We start from the raw sequence: 18,505 nt of genomic DNA on the forward strand, positions 1-18,505 counted from the left end.
GAAAGTATTGATAATTTAATTGGAAACCCAGAGCATGAGCTCAATAAAAACCAAGTGTTTGTTTAAAGAGATTTTTTTGCATCATACCTATCCTTTCTTCTTCTCTCACTCTTTTTTAAATTTAATATTTATTCTCATTTTGTACAATTGCTATTTTTACATTAGCAAAATATTCTTGTTTAAGAGTAAACGAGATACCCCCTCCCCCCATAAATATAGACTTGCTTCAGCGATAAAGTAAAGGGGAGAGAAAAAAGTTAAAATGAAAAAAATAATAGTAATAATTGTAGGTATGGCCAGGTGGCGCAATGAATGGAGCACCAGCCCTGGAACCACGAGCACCAGAACCCACATCCAGCCCCGTACACCCAACAATCACCCAGCCGTGTGACATGCAAGCCACCCGATCCCCACTGCCCTGCAGAAACAAAAAAGAAAAAAAGAAAAAAAAGACCCAAAATAAAATAAAATAGTAATAATAGTAGGGGTGTCTGGGTGGTGGACAGAGCATTGGCCCTTGAGCCAGGAGCACCCGGGTCCCAATCTGGTCTCAGGCACCCAAGGGTCACCCTGCTATCCGGCCCCAGGCAGGCCACCCAGTCCCATTTGCCCTGCACCTACCCCCCAAAATAATAATAATATTAAAAAATGTGCTTCAGTCTTTGTTCTAACACCAATAACTCTGTTGTGCATGGATCACATTCTTTATGATTAGTCCATGGCAAAAGTTACTTCCATATTTTTCCAACGTTGGCATTGCTGATCGCAACTCCCTCCTTTGGTATTTCTCCACTACCATGTACTATATTTTCTCTCTCCTTTCACTCTGACTCTGCTGTAGGGTAGCTGAGTGGCGCAACAGACAAATCCCTGGCCCTGGGGCCAAGAAGCCCTGAGTCCCCATACCACCCCTTATGCCCAGAATCCACCTGGCCCTGTGGTCCTGGACAGGCCATCCAATCCCAGCCCCTTGCAAGAAGTGAAAAAGAAAATGTGTTATATCTGAACACTCTCCCCCCATGGTCCATCACTCACATCCTCCCTTCCTCCTGTCGCCCCCTCTCCTTACTTTGAATGCCTATACCCCACTGAGTATATATGCTGTTTCCTCTCCTAGCCACCTCTGATGAGAGCGAAGTTTCCCTCATTCACCCTTGCCTTCCCCTCTTCCATATCATTGCAATAGCTCATTATAATAAAGAAAAGTCTTATATGAAATATCTTGGCCTATTCCCCCTCTCCTTTTTCTTTCTCCCATTACATTTCCTTTTTTTCTATTGACTCCATTTTTACACCATATTTTATCTTCAAATTCAGCTTTCTCCTGTGCTTCAACTATAAAAGCTCCCTCTACCTGCTCTATTAGCTGAAAGGTTCATATGAGTATTATCAGTGTCATTTTTCTATACAGGAATACATGCAGTTCATCATCATTAAGTCCCTCATATTTTCCCCTTCTCCTCCAATCTCTATGCTTCACCTGAGTCCTGTATCTGAAGATCAAACCTTCTGTTCAGCTCTGGCCATTCCAAAAGGAACATTTGAAATTCCCCTGGTTCATTGAAAGTCCATCTTTTTCCCTGGAAGAGGACATTCAGCTTTGCTGGGTAGTTGATTCTCGGTTGCATTCCAAGCTCTTTTGCCTTCTGGTATATTGTATTCCAAGCCCTACCAGCTTCCAGTGTAGTTGCTGCTAAGTCCTGTGTGATTCTGACTGCAGCTCCACGGTCTTTGAATTGTGTCCTTCTGGCTGCTTGTAATATTTTCTCCTTGACTTGGGAGTTCTGGAACTTGGCTATGATATTCCTAGGGGTTGGTTTTTTGAGATCTCTTTCCCGGGGGGATTGGTGGATTCTCTCCATTTCTATTTTGCCCTCTGCTTCTAGAATATCAGGGCAATTTTCCTGTAGTAATTCTTTGAAAATGATGTCAAGGCTCTTTTCCTGATCATGACTTTCAGGTATTCCAATAATTTTTAAATTATCTTTCCTAAGTCTGTTTTCCATATCAGTTGTTTTTTCAATGAGATATTTCACATTTTCTTCTAATTTTTCATTTTTTTGGCTTTGAAGTATTGATTCCTGATTTCTGGCAAATTCATCAATCTCCCTGAATTCTATTCTTTGTCTGAAGGATTTTTTTCTCCTCAGAGAGTTTTCTTATCTCTTTTTTCCATCTGGCCCATTCTGCTTTTTAAAGCATTCTTCTCCTCCATAACTTTTTGAGTTGTTTTATCCATTTGACCTAAGCTGGTTTTTAGCATGCTATTTTCATCAGCATTTTTTTGGATTTCCTTGACTAGGATGCTGACTTCATTTTCATGTTTTTCCTGCATCTCTCTCCTTTCTTTTCCCAGTTTTTCTTCGAACTCCCTCATTTGATTTTCAAAGTCTTTTTTGAGCTCTGTCATAGCCTGAGCCAAATTTCTGTTTTTCTTGGAGTCTTTAGATGCAGGAGCTTGTGCTTCCTCATCTTCAGATTGAGTGTTTTGATCCTTCTTGGGCTCATTTGCAAAATATTTCTCAATTGTGTTCCTCTTTTTTCTCTGCTTGCTCATTTTTCCCAGCCTGTGCCTGTTTTGGGGTGCTTCCTGATCTTTTGGGACACTCCCACAAGGGTCTTAGTGTGTGAGGCTCTGTCCTCCCTCCTGGTCTGTGAATGACCATATGTGCCCCCCTCTGCCATGGGGCTGAGGTGGGGGGGGGCTGCTGCTCTTCCGGGGGGGCCTAGACTACAATCAGGATCTAAATGTGGTCAGAGCCCCAGAGTCCTGTACCTGGGGCTGAGGACAAAGCTCTGTAGTCTCTCCCTCTTCACTCCCCTCCCTCAGCTCAATGGGCTCATGCCCTGGGGGCTCCTGCTTACCAGCTCTGCCTGCTTCTGTTCCTGGATCAGGGCTGCAGAAAGACCATGTTGCTTGCTTTGTGCCCTGAAGGCTGGGCTCCACGTGCTCTCTCTGGCAGAGGTCCCCTGCTGTTCCCCCACTTTGTGCCCGGTGCTCCCCGGGCTGCAGCTCAGGAGACTCCCCCACTGCTGTGAGCCGCAGGCTCCCAGCGCCCTGGGGCTGCCTCCGGGAGGCTGAGGTTCTTTCCCTCTGGTGGGCCACCCCTCTGGCGGGCTACCCCTCCGACCCCGGGAAGCAGAGCCTTTCTGCTCTTTTACAGGTTACCTTGAGTAGGAGAACTGCCTCATTGGGTCTCTCTGTGGGTTCTGTCTCTGGAAAGTTTAGTTAGAGTCCTTAGCTTATGAGTTTTATCAGAGAGGACCTAAGACTGGATCCTTTATTGTCCACATCTTGACTCCGCCCCCTCTCACACTCTTGATGTTTATACTGCTTTAGTTTTTTTTTTTGCAGTGCAAAAGCTTTTATAGTTAGATTTTGTAGATATTATCATTCCCATATTAATGTTTTCATTAATTATTTAAATATGCAAACATGAAATATTTTTTTAACTTATAAAAATGTGTTATTTATGTAAGTACACATATGTATTGTCACTTGGAAGAAGATCTCAAATAGTCACATTTGTCATGAGACATATGTCATGAGGCCAAAACTGGAATTTACTCTAAAATATCCTACTATTCAGGAGATTTTATAATGTGTAGAATTTACACAGAATGCTACTCCCCAAAATGATACAGAATGAGAATTATAATTTGTAACTTAACCTAAATAATTACTTTGCTTCTACTGTCTTATTCATAGTTCAGTTATGCACTTCATGATAGAGATTCTGATGATTTAGTATTGGACATTTCTTGGTTAGCTATTCAGATTTCATCATTGGACCTAATTTTCTTCATTTCTTTCATTTTGATGCTGAGAATTTAAGAACTGCCCAAAATTAATCCTAAGGGTTATGACTAAGTATCTAAGAAAATATATCTTGGTTTTATGAGTCTAGAAAATTGTCACAACAATGACAACAATTATATTTTAAAATGTAAATGTAGTTTGAATCAATAAAAGTATTATTAAATATGTATTTTTAAAAAGGTTTTTTTTACTTGGGGGTGGCTAGGTGGTGCAGTGGATAGAGCACTGGCCCTGGAGTCAGGAGTACTTGGGTTCAAATCTGGCCTCAGACATTTAATAATTACCTAGCTGTGTGGCCTTGGGCAAGCCACTTAACCCCATTGCCTTGAATAAACCTAAAAAAAAAAGTTTTTTTTACTTGGATATTATGCAATCTTAAAATTCAGACAAAAACAGTTTAAATTACCAATGAAACTTTAATACCTTTTAATCATTAAAATATCGGCCATATGTTATTACTTTTGTAAACATAAAACCTAGCTACTTGTTTTCAAAGTCAAGGTTAAACTGGCCTATTTTTATAACTAATTCATCATTTTAGCACAATTTTTGGAAATGCCTAGATTTTGTTTTCTGTATATGTTAAACATTAAAGGAAATAACTACTAAATGCTGAGATGGGGGAAGGGAAATGAGAGAGGAGGAATGATTAGTAGAGAGGAGATTACGGGAGCCAGGCTCTGTTTGAAGAGACCTTCCATATCTCTTTTTTTTATGTGGATTTGGGAAGTCAGAAAAAAAATTTAAAAAAGGCAGTCAGAAAGATTTTTAACATTAAAACTGATAAAGTAATGTAGAGTCACTGGCAACTGGAGGAAATAGATGATTTGCAAAGTCATGACTGCACTCTTGATAAAAGAACAGCCTGAAAAGTGTTACATGTGCAATTTCTTTTTTGGGTGGCCTTTAAAGAATATGTCACTGTTAGCATAAGCAAAGAGGTCTTCAACTTGGGGAGGTCAAATTGTAGTCAACTATTTAGTCTGTCTTTCCAGCTGCAACATTCAATTGAAAGTACTCTCTCCAATGTTATCTGTGATATAATGATGTCTTAATTGCTGAGGGCCATCTCCAGTTGTCCTGATCCATACATGGCCACTGGATCCAGATGTCTCTGGAGGAGAAAATGAGGCTGGTGACTTTGAATTGCCTGCCCCTTCACCACCTCATTTTAAATACAATTCACTTGCATGGCATGGCATCACCTCCATGATGGTCTTCAAAAATGAAGGACAAGCAACAACAATTTTAATTGCCAATTCCAATGGCCTTTTCTCAGTCCTCTCTACTTTATTTAAACTTTGCAGACTTTGATCACCCTTCTTCATTATCTTCTCTCTTGAGTTTTTGTTTGATAGTGCTCAGTCTTGGTTCTCCTACCTGTCTGACCACATCTCATTTTCTTTTGCTGGTTCTCTTTCTCTGGGTCATGCCCATTAATAAAGGATGCTTGTTTCATGGCTCTATCCTAGGTCCTCTGCTCTTATCCCTTTATACTGTTACACATGATGATCTCATCAGTTCTCATGGTTTCAATTATCATCTCCATGCAGATGATTCTCAGATCTATTTGTCCATCCCTAATCTCTCTCTGGACCTCCATTCTTGCATCTCCAGCTAGCTGTTGGATATCTCAAACTGGATGTCCCTTAGACATCTTAAACTCCACTTGTCCAAAAGGGATTACTTTGTCTTTGCCACCAATCCCTCCCCTCTTAACTTCTCTATTGCTGTTGAAGTGTACCACCCTTTTCTAAAATAACCCAGGTTCACAATCTAAAAGCCATTCTCAACTCTCTTAACAACAATCCCAAGCCAATCATTTGTTATGTTCTGCTTTTTCAACATATTTTCTTTATTTTACAGATGAAAACACTGAAGGATAGATTTAATGACCATCTGAAAAAGGAATTGAACCCAAGTTTCTCTTGATTCCATGATAGCAGTGGGGAGGGGGGTGGTTCCCTATATTGCCCAGGATGGAAGGTCCTTTATAGACTAAATCCTATTCTTAAAGTCTTTGATCTGTTCCATTTCCAGTCTAGGCCAGGTCTCCCCTCCTTCAGCAAACTGATTAACCCTTGCTTCCAGGGACTTTCCATATCAACTCTATCCAAACTTAGTGTGCTCATCTTATTGACTGAAGCCACTGCAGCTAAGAATTCCAGAGCTCAAGATCTGCCAGCCTTATCCTCCCCAGTAGATGGGATTATAGTTCTATATCTCCAAGCCTGGCTAATACCATGATTCTTAAACCAGAGCACTGACTAAAGAATATCATTTAGTATTTTTCTTAATTTTCAATCTAATGAACTTCCTATCATTTCATACTGATACTGGAGAAATGAGGGAAAGGGAGGTAGGAGGATAGGATGCTATAGTTAAAAGTGTGAATTTTTAATATAAGAATTTTTATTATAAAGAGTTGACAAGTTAGGCACCCTTTTATACCCCCCTCCAACTTAAAAATGGTGGGGTGGAAGAGTGCAGCAGAAGGAAAATCAACCAAAAACACTTATTCATATATATATTTCATTTTACTTTCTCCCTATTTTCTCTTTTTTCTCTAGGCCAGAACTTTCCACTGACTTACCCATTTCTAAAAAAAGAGTAGGGATATGGATCAGTTCAGTTTAGACTTTAGGAGTTTCTCACATCTTTGGAGCAAACATCTCTTCTAGTGGCTTCCTTTCTAGTGAACCTTTGTGAATTCCTCTCCCTCAGTGAGAATATTAGTTTGAGATGGAACTATGGGCATCATCTCTGGTGGGGGTCCACTCTCTTCCTTAAGGTGACTTTGATGTGGACATGGAAAATGGGCTAGCTCACTCTCAGGTGTCTGCTGTCAATTTATACAAAGGAATACCAAGAAGTACTTGCAGCTAGTGAAGGAGTCATTGGAGTAAGCCCACAGCTTCATGGGAGTGGCTGAAATCAGTACCCTGTAGCTGTACCCATAGGTAACTAAAAAAAACTCTAAAAACTACATGGAACTTTTGATCCCAACAGATGGGTCAGGGATTCCCAGAAACTTGTTTATTCAAATGAATATCTCATGGATTCACTGTAGTGTTCTGCCACCTTTGTGGTTTCATCAATAGTCAGCCCAAACCAGACAGGAGTCATAATGAATCAAGTATTCTTTTGTCTCCAGATATTCCTAGAGAACATCCTTATAGGATGAGGCAGGAATGGAAGATCCTTCTTCAGGGGGTGTTTTGCTGCATAGTACTTGGGGAGTAGCCTGCACTCAGTGGACACCTTTGATAGGTGTGAGGCCTGAGAACAACTTAAACAGCAAGGTTAACATCTTGGTGAACCTTAAAGGGGTGAACTTCAAAGGTCAAGAGGCTTGAGGTGGACCAACAACTCTGAGTGATAAGCTTTAAGTGCACATTCGAGTCAAGATGAAGATCATTGGCCATGAGGAGCTAGGCAATGGTGATGCTAGCGTTTTATGAGTATTCAACAAGAAGGTTGAAGTCACTAAGGATGATGGCAGGTATAGGGTGTGAGTAAAACAGTATTGTGGAGATTTATTGGACTTAAAATTGGGAAGCATGGGTTCAACTCTCATCTCAGATCATTCCATGTATGGACATGGTCAAATCACTTAACCTCTTCAAGAAGTTTTACATAAAATGGGGAAAGAAAAATCCTTGCACTAATAAGCTGCTCATCTCATATTCATGCATGCACTATGGGTTGACTCTAGCCATAGTACTTTGAGCAGGGTAGAGGGAGGATGGGGAGTTATTTAATGACTGTATTTTCTCCATTACACAGTCTTAAGGTATACAAACTTTACAAACCTTAAATTGCTTTTTTAAAAAGTGCTGTATACTCAGATGGATCTATGATCTCATCAATGTAGGTATTATCTCCAATAACAAATTACAACTTACTTCTGCTTCTCCACTTACTATGCCTTGAGCATGAATCTCAGTTTTCTCATCTGTAAAATGGTGACAATGATACTAATGCTATGAACCACAAAAGGCTTTTGTGGACAAAGTTTTATAAACCTTAAATGTGTTAGTAAATGTGAGCTGCTATTATGACCTGCCCTCATCATAACCTTTCATCCCCCTGGTTTCTCCATCAATTATCTTATGGTTTTAGGCAATTTCCTAGTCATTTATTGCACTTAGGATAAATAGTACATACTATGTTCAGAGCACTATGCTAGATCCTGGGCATACAAAAAGAAATATGAGACCTCTGCTGCTCTCAAAGTGCTCACATTCTATGGAGAAGACAACACATTTCATTTGCATATGAGATGCAAAAGTACCATGGTCTTGTGAGTAAATTGGCAAAGCAGATGTTAGGATTTCTTCTACTGATAAAATCATATCAAATGGTAATGTAGGGGGGCCGCTAGGTGGCGTAGTGGATAAAGCACCGGCCCTGGAGTCAGGAGTACCTGGGTTCAAATCCGGTCTCAGACACTTAATAATTACCTAGCTGTGTGGCCTTGGGCAAGCCACTTAACCCTGTTCGCCTTACAAAAACCTAAAAAAATAATGATAATGTAGAATCATTTAACAGTGCCAAGAACTTCAATGGTGAGAACTATCTTTTCTGAGTCTTAAATAGTTGTGACTTTAGCACCTGTAGGAGTAGTTACTAGGCTGTGTCTACCTCCACAGGGCTTGCTTCCTAAGATGGGTTGGCAACATTGGATTCATTATCCTGGACTAAATCCATCAGGATCTGAGGGGTGATATGGACATCCTCCTCAGAATCATTATTTGGTTACCTATGCTCAGAGAAAGAAACACAAAGCAGAAAAGGTACTGAGTCCTTAGGGACTTGACTCAGGCTCTTCTAGGTGAGAAAACATGCTAGCTACTATGTGTGAGTGATAATTTGGAGGTGGGGAGGCATCCTCTCTCTACCCAAGAGAGAAACTCAGGGAGTCCCCCATATACTTGTCACATAGGAAAAGAGAAAGTGAGAGGAGAAATTCTTTTTCATCTTGGTCTTCTAAATGGGCATTGCTTCTTGGTTTAGTAATAATCCTCTGAAGACATTCTACTTTCTCTGCTTGTTATTACAGAGATCAAGGGACCTTTGTGTCATCCCCAAATTCTAAGTACTTCAGTACTAACCAGGAGGACATGTGGACAGCAGAAGCAGCCAAGCTGCTCATCTCATATTCATGCATGCATTATGAGTTGACTCTAGCCATAGTTCTTTGAGCAGGGTAGAGGGAGGATGGGGAGTTATTTCATGACTGTATTTTCCCCATTACACAATCTTAAGGTATTTGGTTACTTGATCTAGATTAAACTGGACCAGAAAAATTCTCCACAGACCTTAAAAACTTTTTGGTCATTAAGTTGCTATTGAATAAATTTTCCTAGGTCTCTAAGTAATAGTGAGGAGTGTATAATATGACCCATACTGTAAAGTACCTGTAACAGCTTGCCTTTCTTTGGTCCAATGTTTCAAAGAAGACTAGAGTTGGAAAGGACCTTAATGAAAGCACCACACAGCAAGTTAGTGGTAGAACTGGAATCAACCCAATCTTTTGAATATGATGTCTCCTCAACCTAATCTAATCAGAAGTCAAGCAGAATCAGCTTTGGATTATCCATAGAGAGTCAGGGAGAACTGCCTGGATCAATTAAATCCATTGGTAATCCCAAAACCCAATTGAGCTAATAACACTATCAACTTCCTCTTCCACCTAACCTTTTACCAAATGTTGCTTCCAAGCAGCTGACTTGTGTTTTGCCTTCTGTCATCTGTTTGGCATGGAAGAAAAGCACAAAACTTGCTAACTAGTTGAAAGTCAACAGCATTTCTCAGAATGTGAATAATTAAAAAAAAAACTTCCTTCAAATCACCTCTGTCTGTGACAGTGGGTTGTATCTTTCAATTCTCCTGACCAGAACAACATTACTTAGTTCTACTTTTATTTATCAAATTTTATTGCAAAAGTATTATCTTTATACATAGATTTACTTTCTCAGAGGCACAATCATTGTAGAGGTCTGGGAATATGTTTTATGCTGAAAGTAGAAATTAGCTATCTAGATATAGATATCAATTCCTTCCTTCCCTTCCTTTTCTTTTCCTTCGATTCTCTTCCTTCCCCTTTCTCCCCTCCTTCTTTTCCCTTCTCTTCCCCTTCCCTTCTTCCCTACTCCCTTCCTCCTCCTTCCTCCTTCTCTCCTCTTTCTTCCTCCCTTCCTCCTTTCTTTCTTTCCTTCGTTCCTTTCTTTTTTCTTTCCCAGTTGCGCTCATTGTGATTTAAGTAGCAAATAGTCCCAATAAAAAATATGGTTTGAATACAAACTGCGTTTTATTATCTGCATAACCTTGGACATTTAATTTTTTAAGTCTCATTTCCCTCATATATTCATCACTCAAACAGGCATTTTTTTTTTAGATTTTGCAAGGCAATGGGGTTAAGTGGCTTGCCCAAAGCCACACGGCTAGGTAATTATTAAGTGTCTGAGGTCAGATTTGAACCCAGGTACTCCTGACTCCAAGGCCGGTGCTCTATCCACTGTACCACCTAGCTGCCCCAAAACAGGCATTTTTTAAAACATTCTACTATCTGCAAGGTACTGTTCTAAGAAATTAGGGCACAAAACAGAAAAAAGCATAAAAGAGTCCCTGCCTTGAAAAAGCTTACATTTGGCTTGGAAAGACATGTATATAATTCAGTATGTACAAGATAAATACAGGGAAGATTGAATTGACTTTGAAGAAGAAGACTTTAGTAGCTATGCTGCTTTCCTTGAACTGGGAAAATCATCTTGCAGCAGGTAGAATTCTAGCTGAGTCTTGAAGGAAGCCAGGATGAGCATTCCAAGCATGAGGGACAGTCAGTGGGAAAGAGTAACAAACAGTAAAAGGTAAAGGATCACAAGCAGTCCAATGTACCTAGATTATAGTGGATGTGGAAGAAAATCTGAGATAAATAAGCACAATAGGAAGAAGAGGCCAGACTAGACTAACTCTAACTGGACAGCCTTTCCTCCTCCAACATTCATTAATTGTATGATCAGACTGTTCTGGCTGCTTAGTTCACTTGCTGCACATTCCACATCTGGTAAGATTTGAGGCCACCATCATGTTTAAAGCTAAGAACAGGAATAAGTCATCAAGGAAAATGATGATTACAACCAAGAGCAATCCTTAACTTGAAATTTCAAAGGAGAAATGACTTCACAAATTTATATTTAATTACTAAAAAGCAGTTTGTCTGAAAAAAAGATCTGCAGGAGGGGTTTTACTGGGATACAAAATCATATATGAAGCAACAGTATGACATGGCATCCACAAAATATGATTAGACTTTGGGCTGAGTTAAGAGAGATTTAGTTTCCAGGAATACAAAGGAGATCACCTTGTAATTCATGCTACTATATTCAGTTCTGGGCACCAATGATTAGGAAGATATTGATAAATTGGGAAAAGTACAGAGGAGGGCAGCCACAATAGCAGAGTCATGGCACCAACATATAAAAGCATTGGTTGAAGGAACCAGGTTTGCTTAGGATTTCATGAGACAAGATAGTATATTTGCAGTGCTGATTTGTGGAAGACAATTTAGATTTGTCCTAATGGTCCCAGAGTTCAAAACTAGGAACAATAGGTGTGAGATGAAGAGAATGAAATTTAAGTGTGAGGTAAGGAAAAACTTCCCAACAATTGAGGGCTGCCTTGGGTGACCATGAGCTCTCCTCATTTAGGTTGTCCTAGTAAGAAGTTAGTTATATGACCATTTATTGGGAGCATTGTGAATTCTTGTTCAGATATAGGTAAAACTAGGTGGCTTCAGAAGTCCATCCAAATTTTGAAATTCCATGAATTAAAAATCAATAACCACTGGTCAAAATCTTGCAGATTTTCTTTTGAAAAAGAAAGATTTACATAGTTTAGATTGTACAGCCTATGTAATTGGAAACACAGCTGGAACCCATAAATTGTGACCAATGCAGGGTTTGTGACATCACAGTGGCAAAGAAGGCATTTTTTTCTCATTCTGGAGCTGTAGGAAGACAATCTGTTCAATTAATGAAGATTTTTTCACTTTGTGTTATGTGATACTTTATCCCACTGCACTTAAATCTTTATTCCAGGATAGAATATTTAACAAGCTATTTCAATCAAGTGGTTATGATTCTTACAAGAGTTTCACAATTATAAGCCCAACAAAAGTAGTCCAAGGTTGAAAAGCAGATGGCACATGCAGATAGCTTTGAAATAAAAGATGCCATATACATGCACTGCATCACTAAGAAGCAATGATATGTGTGGGGGGGCAAGGAGGAAGGAGGGTATTGGGGGAGAATTTCTTGCTTAAATGAAACAAAATGCTCTTACATTTCCTCTGCTGCTTTTTTCCCCTTAAATGCCCAGAGCTTAGGACTGGAGCAGCTGTTTTAACAAATGGGAAGACTTCAATTGTTGTTTTTTCCTCCAATGCCATTTGGTGGGAATAGGTATTAAACTTTCTGCTAATCAGAAAGTTTTGATTTATTTGTATAGCTGCCTACCTTCAGTCTTTAAATAAAATTTTATTTTCACAAAGATCTTCCTGTACCCTAATTTTTTTATTTCTCTATCAAGAAGTGGCTAGCTTGTTTCATCAATGATTCCCCTGGAGTAAAGATTAGCCAATGCATTGATCAGAGTTTCCAAGCTGTTTTTCTTTGCAATACTGTTATCATTGTACAATTATTCTACTGTCTCTTTTCCCTTGTTTTAGTTTATGTAGGTCTTCCCAGCTGTTGTTGTTTTTATAACTATCCTCTTCATCATTTCTTTTTAAAAAGTATTCATTATTTGTATGTAATTCTTTTTTAAAAAATTCTGAGTTCCAAATTTTTTCCCCTTTCCTGCCTTTCCCCACCTATTGTGAAGGCAAGCAAGCAATATGTTATCAATTATACATGTGAAACCATGCAAAACATTTCCTCATTAGTCATATTATGGCAAGAAAAGTTAAAAAAAGAGAAAACTTTATTTTGGGTAAGAAACTGTTGAGGGTCACAGAGAGGTCATTGTGTGACTGGGAATGGCCTAACTAATCCTCTTGCCCAGGTACACCCTTGGCCTAATTTTCTGGGTCTGCTCTGTATCTTCTTATCTGTTCCTTATGTTTTGGCACTTCCTGGAGCACTGTGTTAAACACCAAGCAGGTGACAGCAACATTGTGTTGAGACTTACTAGCCTGAGGAAGTAAACTTTATCACCTGCTGTCCACTAGCACAGAGATATTTTTTTGATTTGCTAATTGGAGAATGCCAGGTGAATTGGGAATAAACCAGGGTCTAAGGGGATATTTAAGCTCTGGCATTTTGTCAAATAAATGGAGAACTTGTCATCTTTGTCTCCTACCTCTTAGTTATAAGTAACAGATAAGTTTGCTGGCAGGCACGCAACAATTTTGTCCTTGGAGTTCTTCTGTTCTTTCTCAGGAAATAGATAGTTTTTTTTTCCATCTTGAGTCTTTTGGAATTTACTTGGATCATTTTATCTAAATTTTATATATGATCTTCATTGCAATACTGCTATTACTGGTTATAATGATCTCCTGGTAGGAAGGGTACCAACAGCGGAGCAGTATAGCTCTATAGATAGCAAGCTGACATTGTCCTAGTGAGAAAGCTAGTGCCAATTGTATCATACTAATGAGTAGTCCACAGTTCAGTGATGGAAGGTTTGAGAGGAAAGATGGTATTAATGCTTATGAGAGACAGGTTAGGATGTACCTAATAACTGCAATTTGTCACCAGACAGCACAGGCTAATGCTTGCCCAGTGTTGGTGTTGTGTTTGCTGATATAGGAGGAAGAGAAACTAGGTAAGCCAAGGAAAGTTTGAAAGGAAAGGCTGGACTGATGATTAGTCTGTCAAGAGATAGATTTTGATATAGCAAACTATAATTTCACAGTGACAGTGATATTGCTGGATCAAAGGTTATGCACAGTTTTATTGCCCTTTGGGGCTAGTTTCAAATTGCTCTCCAGAATAATCGGATTAGTTCACAACTCCACCAACAATGCATTAATGTCCCACTTTTCCCACATCCCTTCGGACATAATTTCCCTGTTCCACCACATTTGCTAATATGATAGATCTAAGGTAGTATGTAGAGTTGTTTTAATTTGCATTTCTCTAATCAACAATGATTTAGAGCACTTTTTTCACATGACTATGGATTACTCTAATGTCATCTTATATTCTTTGGTAATTTATTGGTTGAGGAATGATTCTTATTTTTTTATAAATTTGACTCGGTTCCCTATACATTTGGAAAAAAAAGACCTTTATCAAAGAAACTTTCTATAAAAAATATTGACATATCTTTATTGTTTATGATACATGTTAGCAAAATATAGTTTCCCTAATTATTTCTTTTGCTATGTCTGAGACTGTGATTGCTACTGCATTTTTTTACTTCATCTAAATCAAAATAGGTCTATTTCATCTCTTTAACTCTGTGTATGTATTTTAATTTTAATTGTGTTTCTTGTGAACAATATATTATTGAATTCTGTTCTTTTTTATCCATTTTGCTATCCATTTTCATTTTGTAGGTGAGCTCATCCCACATGACTGTCTTCTTTTATTTTTCCCTCACTCATTTTAGTTAACCCTCCTCAGAAGTCTGTTTTAGACCATGCCTCTCTTAATCTACCATTCCTTTTATTATACCTTCCCCTCTTTCTCATCTCTTTCCCCTCCTATTTCCCCATTGGATAAGACAAATATCTATACACAATTAAGTTTGTGTGTCCGTGTATATATATGTGTATGTATGTGTGTGTGTGTGTGTGAATGCATACACATATATCTATTCTTCCTTCTTGAAACCAATGCATTGTCTTCACTCTGCACTCCCATTTCCCCCTCCACTGTCTTCCTTGTCTGTTTCTTTTGCATGTGATAATTTGCTCCATTCTACCTCTCCCTTCCCCTTTCTACTAGTAAATCTCTTTTTCTCACTTCTTTTTTATTTTTTTTTTTGGATCATTCAAACATAATCAATTCATACCTGTGCCCTCTTTCTTAACAGACTGCTTCTGACTGCCATAATAATGATAAAGTTATTAGAAATTACATGTATCATCTTTCCATATAGGAATATAAATAGTCTAAAGTCATCACATCTCGAATGACTTCTCAGTTTACCTTTTTATGTTTCTCTTGAATTTTTTTTATTTGAAAGTCAAATTTTCTAATCAACTTTGATCTTTATATCAGAAATACTTCAAAGTCCTCTATTTCAATAAATATTCATTTTTTTCCCCTGAAGAATTATACTCAAGTTTTGCTGGGTGGGTTACTCTTGGTTATAATTCTAGCTCCTTTGCCTTCTGCTCATTTAATGTAAAAGTTTATAAATCTAGTGTGATCCTGACTATGGCTCCATGATATATGAAATGTTTCTTTTTGACTACTTGCAGTATTTTCTCTTTGAACTTGGAACTCTGGAATTTGGCTACAATATTCCTGGGACTTTCCATTTTAGGATCTCTTCAGCATGTTATCTATTGATAGGTTATTCCAATTTCTACCTTATTCTCAGGATCCAAGATGTCGGAGTCGTTTTCTCTGATACTTTTTTTTTTAGGTTTTTGCAAGGCAAATGGGGTTAAGTGGCTTGCCCAAGGCCACACAGCTAGGTAATTATTAAGTGTCTGAGGCCAGATTTGAACTCAGTTACTCCTGACTCCAGGGCCAGTGTTCTATCCACTGCACCACCTAGCTGCCCCCCCCCCCCCAATTTTAATTTTTAAAGAATTATTTTTTTTTTCACTGAACTTTTGTACTTTTCCCCATTTTGGCCAATTCTTCCTTTAAGGAAATCTTTTCTTCAGTAAATTTTTGTGCTTTTTTTCTTAAAGCATTAGGTCAATTTTCTTCAATATTTTGTGCTTCTTTTACCAAGTTGATAATTCTTGTTTGTTTGTTTGTATTTTTAGGATTTTGTTGCATCACTACCTTTATCACTCTTTACCTTTTCCAGGAATACTTGTTGGGCATGTGTTCAATTAATATTTTTCTTTGAAGTTTTGCTTGTAGTTGTTTTTACATCATTATGATCTTCTGATTTTGTGTTGTGGTCCTCCCTATCTGTGGCAAAGTTCTTTTTGTTGTTATTATTTGTTCATTTTTCTAGTTATTTGAATTTTGAACCTTATGTTAAAGTTGAATTCTGCTCTCCTGGGGTGGGGAGGCACCATTTCAAGTTTCAGGCTTCTCTCTGTTGTTGTTTTCAGAGATGGTTCTGAGAATCCACAAGATTTTAGTGCTTTGAAGATAGTGTGATCTGGGAAGAGGTGTGGTTGCTGTTGGACTGGTCCAAACACTGGTCTTTACCTAGGAATGGCTCTTGTTCCTCTGCCACTGAAAACACTAGTACTCCTCTTGGCCCTCAGATTGTGAGAAGGAGGTTCCTGCTTTCTTGTGACTTATTGCAAGTGCTCCTCTCCATCCTAGAACTGTGAATCAGAACTGCATCTGGGCAACAGAGTTGCCAATCATCCAGTGACTGTAAAGGGTACCCTGTAGTCTTCTGATCAGTTGTCCAACCCCCTTAACATTTCTGGTCTTGAGAGTGAAGTCCTTCTTGCCTTTGTTGCTGCCAAAGTTCCAGGCCTACTGCTGATGATGCCACAGGTATCATCCTGGTGGTGCCCATACTAATGTCATACCTCTCTTGTTGATCTCCCAAGTTGTCTTAGATTGGGAAAATTTCTCACTCTGACATTTTGTTGGTTCATCTAGTCCAAAATTTGATTTGAAGTAATATTTTAAAGTTGCTTTAAGGGAAATGTTGGGAGAATTCAGCTGCCTGGTTGCCTCCTCTCCAACATCTTGAGTCTACCTTTCTTGCCCGTGCCTTATTAACTATGTCCCCTTCATGATTTCTTAAAGCACAATAGTTTTATATCACATTTATTTACTATGAATTATTAAAATATTTCCCAGCTGATTGATAAGTTTCGAATTATTTGCCTTGCTGCTTTAAATATATTTGTGCTATATGTCTGATTTTTTTCTTTGATTTCTTTGGAGTATAAATCTATATCAAAAGCTATACATAAGGGGTGGCTAGGTGGTACAGTGGATAGAACACCATCCCTGGAGTCAGGAATATCCTGAGTTCAAATCTGGCCTAGACACTTAATACATACCTAACCTGTGTGGCCTTGGGCAAGTCACTTAACCCCATTGCCCTGCAAAAAAAAACTAAAAAAAAAAGCTATACTTGGGGGGCAGAGCCAAGATGGCGACAAGAAGGGATCGAGTCTTAGGAGCTCTCTGATAAAATTCATCAGCTAAGGACTCTTAACTAAACTTTTGAGAGACAGAACCCACAAAGGGTCCCAGTGAGGCAGTTCTCCCACTCAAGGTAACCTGGAAAAGAGCAGAAAGGCTCTGCTCTCCGGGATTGGAGAGGCGGCCTGCCAGAGGGGTGGCCCACCAGAGCCAAAGAACCTCAGCTTCCCGGAGGCAGAACCAGGGCACTGGGAGTCTCAGCTCACAGCAGCGGGGGAGTCTCCCAAGCTGCACCCTGAGGAGCACCGGGCACAGAGTGGGAAAACAGCGGGGGACCTCTTCCAGAGAGAGCACGTGGAGCCCAGCCCTCAGGGCACACAGTCAGCAGCATGGTCTTTCCCCAGCCCTGATCCAGGAAACAGAAGCAGGCAGAGCTGGTAAGCAGGAGCCCCCAGGGCATGAGCCCATTGAGCTGAGGGAGGGGAGTGAAGAGAGACTGCAGAGCTCTGTCCTCTGCCTCTGGGGCTCTGACCACATTCAGATCCTGATAGCAGTCTAGGTCCCCCCATAGAACAGCAGGGCCCCCCCCCCACCTCAGCCCCATGGCAGAAGGAGGTGCTTATGGTCATTCACAAACCAGGAGGGAGGACAGAGCCTCACACACTGAGACCCTTGTGGGAGTGTCCCAAAAGCTCAAGAAACACCCCAAACCAGGCCCAGGCTGGGAAAATGAGCAAGCAGAGAAACAAAAGGAAGACTATTGAGAAATATTTTGCAAATGAGCCCAAGAAGGATCAAAATACTCAGTCTGAAGATGTTGAAGCACAAGCTCCTGCATCTAAAGACTCCAAGAAAAACAGAAATTGGGCTCAGGCTATGACAGAGCTCAAAAAAGACTTTGAAAATCAAATGAGGGAGTTGGAAGAAAAACTGGGAAAAGAAAGGAGAGAGATGCAGGAAAAACATGAAAATGAAGTCAGCAGCTTAGTCAAGGAAATCCAAAAAAATGCTGAAGAAAATAGCATGCTAAAAACCAGCTTAGGTCAAATGGATAAAACAGTTCAAAAAGTTATGGAGGAGAAGAATGCTTTCAAAAGCAAAATTGGCCAGATGGAAAAAGAGATAAGAAAACTCTCTGAGGAGAACAAATCCTTCACACAAAGAATAGAATTCAGGGATATTGATGAATTTAACAGAAATCAGGAATCAATACTTCAAAACAAAAAAATGAAAAAATTAGAAGAAAATGTGAAATATCTCATTGAAAAAACAACTGATATGGAAAACAGACTTAGGAAAGATAATTTAAAAATTATTGGAATACCTGAAAGTCATGATCAGGAAAAGAGCCTTGACATCATTTTCAAAGAATTACTACAGGAAAATTGCCCTGAAATTCTAGAAGCAGAAGGCAAAATAGAAATGGAGAGAA

General features: G+C 39.3%; 2 protein-coding genes and 1 pseudogene across 2 annotated transcripts in view; 1 reads left to right on the forward strand and 2 right to left on the reverse strand.

The window, feature by feature from the left end:
• The window catches only part of SPMIP2 (sperm microtubule inner protein 2), a 174,100-nt gene that overhangs the window by 96,753 nt on the left and 58,842 nt on the right, over positions 1–18,505 (forward strand). The gene's annotated exons all lie outside the window — the stretch shown is intronic.
• Positions 1–18,505, reverse strand: part of FNIP2 (folliculin interacting protein 2) — a 224,082-nt gene that overhangs the window by 10,775 nt on the left and 194,802 nt on the right. The window lies entirely within an intron of this gene.
• On the reverse strand, positions 4,343–8,186 carry LOC141517739 (small ribosomal subunit protein mS40-like; annotated as a pseudogene).

The sequence above is a fragment of the Macrotis lagotis genome, chromosome 3, assembly GCF_037893015.1.
Source record: "Macrotis lagotis isolate mMagLag1 chromosome 3, bilby.v1.9.chrom.fasta, whole genome shotgun sequence".
Classification (NCBI taxonomy): Eukaryota; Metazoa; Chordata; class Mammalia; order Peramelemorphia; family Peramelidae; genus Macrotis; species Macrotis lagotis.